The sequence below is a fragment of the Oncorhynchus masou genome, chromosome 18, assembly GCF_036934945.1.
Source record: "Oncorhynchus masou masou isolate Uvic2021 chromosome 18, UVic_Omas_1.1, whole genome shotgun sequence".
Classification (NCBI taxonomy): Eukaryota; Metazoa; Chordata; class Actinopteri; order Salmoniformes; family Salmonidae; genus Oncorhynchus; species Oncorhynchus masou.
The window spans coordinates 14,478,182-14,486,987 of NC_088229.1; positions in this window are offsets into that span (position 1 = coordinate 14,478,182).

The window sequence follows — 8,806 nt, forward strand, 5'->3', positions numbered from 1 at the left end:
ATAGATTGATACTGTAGTTCATATGGCATAGGTAGATACTGTAGTTCATATGGTCATAGGTAGATACTGTAGATCATATGGTCATAGGTAGATACTGTAGTTCATATGGTCATAGATAGATACTGTAGTTCATATGGTCATATCAAATCAAATCAAATCAAATGTATTTATATAGCCCTTGGTACATCAGCTGATATCTCAAAGTGCTGTACAGAAACCCAGCCTAAAACCCCAAACAGCAAGCAATGCAGGTGTAGAAGCACGGTAGATACTGGTAGTATACTGTAGTTCATATGGTCATAGGTAGATACTGTAGTTCATATGGTCATAGGTAGATACTTTAGTTCATATGGTCATAGGTAGATACTGTAGTTCATATGGTCATAGGTAGATACTGTAGTTCATATGGTCATAGGTAGATACTTTAGTTCATATGGTCATAGGTAGATACTGTAGTTCATACGGACTCGAACCACTCAGTGCTCAGATTTAACAAACTTGCATGTTGTTAACAGTTCTTTCAGATGTCTGTGAACAATGCAAACTAATGCACATGCAATCCCCTTCTATTACAGAACATTGATACCAGAGAATCTCTAGAATGTATAGTTTTGATTTACCGTTGGAGGCATAGTCCCTGTTTTCTTCTTCTAAGACATTTATAAATGCTCCTATTAGATAAAGTTATAGAAACCTGCCTTTTGATAGTTCACATTACAATTTTTTTGTTTAGATGTTGACCTTGTTATTACAATGTCGGGAACCCTTATAATTGCTTCATCACTCCTGTTCTTACACCAAACAATACCAAGGTGGCCCCTATTCCTCCCTATCAAGGCAGGATACATGTAGCCTATTCAGAGAGCATGGCTATGTTGTCATTGAGGACTCTATCTGCTGCAGTCCTGTGGTTTAGAAGATGATTTAGTCTGAATGAGATGTGAACAGGCCAACTGGGAAGGAGCAGCCCGTCCCGTCAAGCCAACAGAGATAATCAAGGGGTCATGGTCTGTATGTGTGTGGGGGGGTTAATAAAGAATTGTTACAACACACACACACACACACACACACACACACACACACACACACACACACACACACACACACACACACACACACACACACACACACACACACACACACACACACACACACACACACACACACACACACACACACACACACACACACACAGCATCTGTCTGGAGTGGTGGAGAGGAGTGAGTGTCTATCTCTGTATCAATTGAATTCAATTTGCTTTATTGGCATGACATAACAATGTACTTATTGCAAAAGCTTACTTTGGATATGTACAATATTAACAGAATTAAAATAATAACAATCAATATTGTCAATGGGACAACAGTAACAACAATAATCAAGAGTCAAAATACCATACATTGAACAACAACAATAAGCATGCAGTAGAGGACATGTGCAGGTTGGTTGGTCTTGCTGCTGTGATTGCACACTGTGGTATTTCATCCAATAGATAAGTGAGTCTGTCTCTCTATGTCTGTCTGTCTGTCTCTCTCTGTCTCTCTGTCTCTCTCTCTCTCTCTCTCTCTCTCTCTCTCTCTCTCTCTCTCTCTCTCTCTTGGGGTAATGACGCTCTTGAATCGTTTTATATTTTTGACATTTTGTCAGGAAATGCAGCTCTGTTTTGGGTTCTCTCTCTTTCTCTCTTTCTCTTTCTCTGTTTCTTTCACTCTCTCAATACAATTCAAAGGGCTTTATTGGCATGGCAAACATGTTTACATTGCCAAAGCAAGTGAAATAGATCATGAACAAAAGTGAAATTAACAATAACAAATGCAGAGTGAACATTACACTCACAAAAGTAAAAGAAATATAGAGACATTTCAAATGTCATATCATGTAAATATACAGTGTTGTAGCAATGTGCAAATAGTTAAAGTACAAAAGGGACACTAAATAAACATAAATATGGGTTGTATTTACAATGATGTTTGTTCGTCACTGGTTTCCCTTTTCTTGTGGCAACAGGTCACAAATCTTGCTGCTGTGATTGAACCCTGTGGTATTTCACCCAGTAGATATGGGAGTTGATCAAAATTGGATTTGTTTTCAAATTCTTGGTGTGTCTGTGTAATCTGAGAGAAATATGTGTCTCTAATATGGCCATACATTTGGCCGGAAGTAAGGAAGTGCACATAGCCTGTCTTCTCTTGAGAGCCTGGTCTGCCTAGGGAGGCCTTTCTCTCTCTCTCTCTCTCTCTCGCTCTCTCGCTCCTGAATCTGTCATTGATCCCTATATATATAACGCTTTCTGATTTGTAAAGTTCCTTTTAGGATTCTGCACTCACAGTGTAGACATGCTGTTATGAATGTATTGTTCTCTCTGCTCTGTGACATGCCTATCATTGCAGGGGTAGTGAAGTGATGGAGATGTTACTGCGGAGCTGCCATTGTGATGCAGGGTGGCTGTTACTGCGGAGCTGCCATTGTGATGCAGGGTGGCTGTTACTGCGGAGCTGCCATTGTGATGCAGGGTGGCTGTTACTGCGGAGCTGCCATTGTGATGCAGGGTGGCTGTTACTGCGGAGCTGCCATTGTGATGCAGGGTAGCTGTTACTGCGGAGCTGCCATTGTGATGCAGGGTGGCTGTTACTGCGGAGCTGCCATTGTGATGCAGGGTGGCTGTTACTGCGGAGCTGCCATTGTGATGCAGGGTGGCTGTTACTGCGGAGCTGCCATTGTGATGCAGGGTGGCTGTTACTGCGGAGCTGCCATTGTGATGCAGGGTAGCTGTTACTGCGGAGCTGCCATTGTGATGCAGGGTGGCTGTTACTGCGGAGCTGCCATTGTGATGCAGGGTGGCTGTTACTGCGGAGCTGCCATTGTGATGCAGGGTGGCTGTTACTGCGGAGCTGCCATTGTGATGCAGGGTAGCTGTTACTGCGGAGCTGCCATTGTGATGCAGGGTGGCTGTTACTGCGGAGCTGCCATTGTGATGCAGGGTGGCTGTTACTGCGGAGCTGCCATTGTGATGCAGGGTGGCTGTTACTGCGGAGCTGCCATTGTGATGCAGGGTGGCTGTTACTGCGGAGCTGCCATTGTGATGCAGGGTAGCTGTTACTGCGGAGCTGCCATTGTGATGCAGGGTGGCTGTTACTGCGGAGCTGCCATTGTGATGCAGGGTGGCTGTTACTGCGGAGCTGCCATTGTGATGCAGGGTAGCTGTTACTGCGGAGCTGCCATTGTGATGCAGGGTGGCTGTTACTGCGGAGCTGCCATTGTGATGCAGGGTGGCTGTTACTGCGGAGCTGCCATTGTGATGCAGGGTGGATGTTACTGCGGAGCTGCCATTGTGATGCAGGGTGGATGTTACTGCAGAGCTGCCATTGTGATGCAGGGTGGATGTTACTGCAGAGCTGCCATTGTGATGCAGGGTGGCTGTTACTGCAGAGCTGCCATTGTGATGCAGGGTGGATGTTACTGCAGAGCTGCCATTGTGATGCAGGGTGGATGTTACTGCAGAGCTGCCATTGTGATGCAGGGTGGATGTTACTGCGGAGCTGCCATTGTGATGCAGGGTGGATGTTACTGCAGAGCTGCCATTGTGATGCAGGGTGGATGTTACTGCAGAGCTGCCATTGTGATGCAGGGTGGCTGTTACTGCAGAGCTGCCATTGTGATGCAGGGTGGATGTTACTGCAGAGCTGCCATTGTGATGCAGGGTGGATGTTACTGCAGAGCTGCCATTGTGATGCAGGGTGGATGTTACTGCAGAGCTGCCATTGTGATGCAGGGTGGATGTTACTGCAGAGCTGCCATTGTGATGCAGGGTGGCTGTTACTGCGGAGCTGCCATTGTGATGCAGGGTGGATGTTACTGCAGAGCTGCCATTGTGATGCAGGGTGGCTGTTACCGCGGAGCTGCCATTGTGATGCAGGGTGGCTGTTACTGCGGAGCTGCCATTGTGATAAAGGGTAGCTGTTACTGCGGAGCTGCCATTGTGATGCAGGGTGGCTGTTACTGCGGAGCTGCCATTGTGATGCAGGGTGGATGTTACTGCGGAGCTGCCATTGTGATGCAGGGTGGCTGTTACTGCGGAGCTGCCATTGTGATGCAGGGTGGCTGTTACTGCGGAGCTGCCATTGTGATGCAGGGTGGCTGTTACTGCGGAGCTGCCATTGTGATGCAGGGTAGCTGTTACTGCGGAGCTGCCATTGTGATGCAGGGTGGCTGTTACTGCGGAGCTGCCATTGTGATGCAGGGTAGCTGTTACTGCGGAGCTGCCATTGTGATGCAGGGTAGCTGTTACTGCGGAGCTGCCATTGTGCTGCAGGGTAGCTGTTACTGAGGAGCTGCCATTGTGATGCAGGGTGGCTGTTACTGCGGAGCTGCCATTGTGATGCAGGGTGGCTGTTACTGCGGAGCTGCCATTGTGATGCAGGGTAGCTGTTACTGCGGAGCTGCCATTGTGATGCAGGGTGGCTGTTACTGCGGAGCTGCCATTGTGATGCAGGGTGGATGTTACTGCAGAGCTGCCATTGTGATGCAGGGTGGCTGTTACTGCGGAGCTGCCATTGTGATGCAGGGTGGCTGTTACTGCGGAGCTGCCATTGTGATGCAGGGTAGCTGTTACTGCGGAGCTGCCATTGTGATGCAGGGTGGCTGTTACTGCGGAGCTGCCATTGTGATGCAGGGTAGCTGTTACTGCGGAGCTGCCATTGTGATGCAGGGTGGCTGTTACTGCGGAGCTGCCATTGTGATGCAGGATGGCTGTTACTGCGGAGCTGCCATTGTGATGCAGGGTGGCTGTTACTGCGGAGCTGCCATTGTGATGCAGGGTGGCTGTTACTGCGGAGCTGCCATTGTGATGCAGGGTGGCTGTTACTGCGGAGCTGCCATTGTGATGCAGGGTGGCTGTTACTGCGGAGCTGCCATTGTGATGCAGGGTAGCTGTTACTGCGGAGCTGCCATTGTGATGCAGGGTGGCTGTTACTGCGGAGCTGCCATTGTGATGCAGGGTGGATGTTACTGCGGAGCTGCCATTGTGATGCAGGGTGGCTGTTACTGCGGAGCTGCCATTGTGATGCAGGGTAGCTGTTACTGCGGAGCTGCCATTGTGATGCAGGGTGGATGTTACTGCGGAGCTGCCATTGTGATGCAGGGTAGCTGTTACTGCGGAGCTGCCATTGTGATGCAGGGTGGCTGTTACTGCGGAGCTGCCATTGTGATGCAGGGTGGCTGTTACTGCAGAGATGCCATTGTGATGCAGGGTGGATGTTACTGCAGAGCTGCCATTGTGATGCAGGGTGGATGTTACTGCAGAGCTGCCATTGTGATGCAGGGTGGCTGTTACTGCAGAGCTGCCATTGTGATGCAGGGTGGATGTTACTGCAGAGCTGCCATTGTGATGCAGGGTGGATGTTACTGCAGAGCTGCCATTGTGATGCAGGGTGGATGTTACTGCAGAGCTGCCATTGTGATGCAGGGTGGATGTTACTGCAGAGCTGCCATTGTGATGCAGGGTGGCTGTTACTGCGGAGCTGCCATTGTGATGCAGGGTGGATGTTACTGCAGAGCTGCCATTGTGATGCAGGGTGGCTGTTACCGCGGAGCTGCCATTGTGATGCAGGGTGGCTGTTACTGCGGAGCTGCCATTGTGATGCAGGGTGGCTGTTACTGCGGAGCTGCCATTGTGATGCAGGGTGGCTGTTACTGCGGAGCTGCCATTGTGATGCAGGGTGGATGTTACTGCGGAGCTGCCATTGTGATGCAGGGTGGCTGTTACTGCGGAGCTGCCATTGTGATGCAGGGTGGCTGTTACTGCGGAGCTGCCATTGTGATGCAGGGTGGCTGTTACTGCGGAGCTGCCATTGTGATGCAGGGTAGCTGTTACTGCGGAGCTGCCATTGTGATGCAGGGTGGCTGTTACTGCGGAGCTGCCATTGTGATGCAGGGTAGCTGTTACTGCGGAGCTGCCATTGTGATGCAGGGTAGCTGTTACTGCGGAGCTGCCATTGTGCTGCAGGGTAGCTGTTACTGAGGAGCTGCCATTGTGATGCAGGGTGGCTGTTACTGCGGAGCTGCCATTGTGATGCAGGGTGGCTGTTACTGCGGAGCTGCCATTGTGATGCAGGGTAGCTGTTACTGCGGAGCTGCCATTGTGATGCAGGGTGGCTGTTACTGCGGAGCTGCCATTGTGATGCAGGGTGGATGTTACTGCAGAGCTGCCATTGTGATGCAGGGTGGCTGTTACTGCGGAGCTGCCATTGTGATGCAGGGTGGCTGTTACTGCGGAGCTGCCATTGTGATGCAGGGTAGCTGTTACTGCGGAGCTGCCATTGTGATGCAGGGTGGCTGTTACTGCGGAGCTGCCATTGTGATGCAGGGTAGCTGTTACTGCGGAGCTGCCATTGTGATGCAGGGTGGCTGTTACTGCGGAGCTGCCATTGTGATGCAGGATGGCTGTTACTGCGGAGCTGCCATTGTGATGCAGGGTGGCTGTTACTGCGGAGCTGCCATTGTGATGCAGGGTGGCTGTTACTGCGGAGCTGCCATTGTGATGCAGGGTGGCTGTTACTGCGGAGCTGCCATTGTGATGCAGGGTGGCTGTTACTGCGGAGCTGCCATTGTGATGCAGGGTAGCTGTTACTGCGGAGCTGCCATTGTGATGCAGGGTGGCTGTTACTGCGGAGCTGCCATTGTGATGCAGGGTGGATGTTACTGCGGAGCCGCCATTGTGATGCAGGGTGGCTGTTACTGCGGAGCTGCCATTGTGATGCAGGGTGGATGTTACTGCGGAGCTGCCATTGTGATGCAGGGTGGCTGTTACTGCGGAGCTGCCATTGTGATGCAGGGTAGCTGTTACTGCGGAGCTGCCATTGTGATGCAGGGTGGATGTTACTGCGGAGCTGCCATTGTGATGCAGGGTAGCTGTTACTGCGGAGCTGCCATTGTGATGCAGGGTGGCTGTTACTGCGGAGCTGCCATTGTGATGCAGGGTGGCTATTACTGCGGAGCTGCCATTGTGATGCAGGGTAGCTGTTACTGCGGAGCTGCCATTGTGATGCAGGGTGGCTGTTACTGCGGAGCTGCCATTGTGATGCAGGGTAGCTGTTACTGCGGAGCTGCCATTGTGATCCAGGGTGGCTGTTACTGCGGAGCTGCCATTGTGATGCAGGGTGGCTATTACTGCGGAGCTGCCATTGTGATGCAGGGTGGCTGTTACTGCGGAGCTGCCATTGTGATGCAGGGTGGCTGCTACTGCGGAGCTGCCATTGTGATCCAGGGTGGCTGTTACTGCGGAGCTGCCATTGTGATGCAGGGTGGCTGTTACTGCGGAGCTGCCATTGTGATGCAGGGTGGCTGTTACTGCGGAGCTGCCATTGTGATGCAGGGTGGCTGTTACTGCGGAGCTGCCATTGTGATGCAGGGTGGCTGTTACTGCGGAGCTGCCATTGTGATGCAGGGTGGCTGTTACTGAGGAGCTGCCATTGTGATGCAGGGTGGATGTTACTGCGGAGCTGCAATTGTGATGCAGGGTGGATGTTACTGCGGAGCAGCCATTGTGATGCAGGGTGGCTGTTACTGCGGAGCTGCCATTGTGATGCAGGGTGGCTGTTACTGCGGAGCTGCCATTGTGATGCAGGGTGGCTGTTACTGAGGAGCTGCCATTGTGATGCAGGGTGGCTGTTACTGCGGAGCTGCCATTGTGATGCAGGGTGGCTGTTACTGCGGAGCTGCCATTGTGATGCAGGGTGGCTGTTACTGCGGAGCTGCCATTGTGATGCAGGGTGGCTGTTACTGCGGAGCTGCCATTGTGATGCAGGGTGGCTGTTACTGAGGAGCTGCCATTGTGATGCAGGGTGGATGTTACTGCGGAGCTGCCATTGTGATGCAGGGTGGATGTTACGCGGAGCAGCCATTGTGATGCAGGGTGGCTGTTACTGCGGAGCTGCCATTGTGATGCAGGGTAGCTGTTACTGCGGTGCTGCCATTGTTATGCAGGGTGGCTGTTACTGCGAAGCTGCCATTGTGATGCAGGGTGGCTGTTACTGCGGAGCTGCCATTGTGATGCAGGGTGGCTATTACTGCGGAGCTGCCATTGTGATGCAGGGTGGCTGTCACTGCGGAGCTGCCATTGTGATGCAGGGTGGCTGCTACTGCGGAGCTGCCATTGTGATCCAGGGTGGCTGTTACTGCGGAGCTGCCATTGTGATGCAGGGTGGCTGTTACTGCGGAGCTGCCATTGTGATGCAGGGTGGCTGTTACTGCGGAGCTGCCATTGTGATGCAGGGTGGCTGTTACTGCGGAGCTGCCATTGTGATGCAGGGTGGCTGTTACTGCGGAGCTGCCATTGTGATGCAGGGTGGCTGTTACTGAGGAGCTGCCATTGTGATGCAGGGTGGATGTTACTGCGGAGCTGCCATTGTGATGCAGGGTGGATGTTACTGCGGAGCAGCCATTGTGATGCAGGGTGGCTGTTACTGCGGAGCTGCCATTGTGATGCAGGGTGGCTGTTACTGCGGAGCTGCCATTGTGATGCAGGGTGGCTGTTACTGAGGAGCTGCCATTGTGATGCAGGGTGGCTGTTACTGCGGAGCTGCCATTGTGATGCAGGGTGGCTGTTACTGCGGAGCTGCCATTGTGATGCAGGGTGGCTGTTACTGCGGAGCTGCCATTGTGATGCAGGGTGGCTGTTACTGCGGAGCTGCCATTGTGATGCAGGGTGGCTGTTACTGCGGAGCTGCCATTGTGATGCAGGGTGGCTGTTACTGCGGAGCTGCCATTGTGATGCAGGGTGGCTGTTACTGAGGAGCTGCCATTGTGA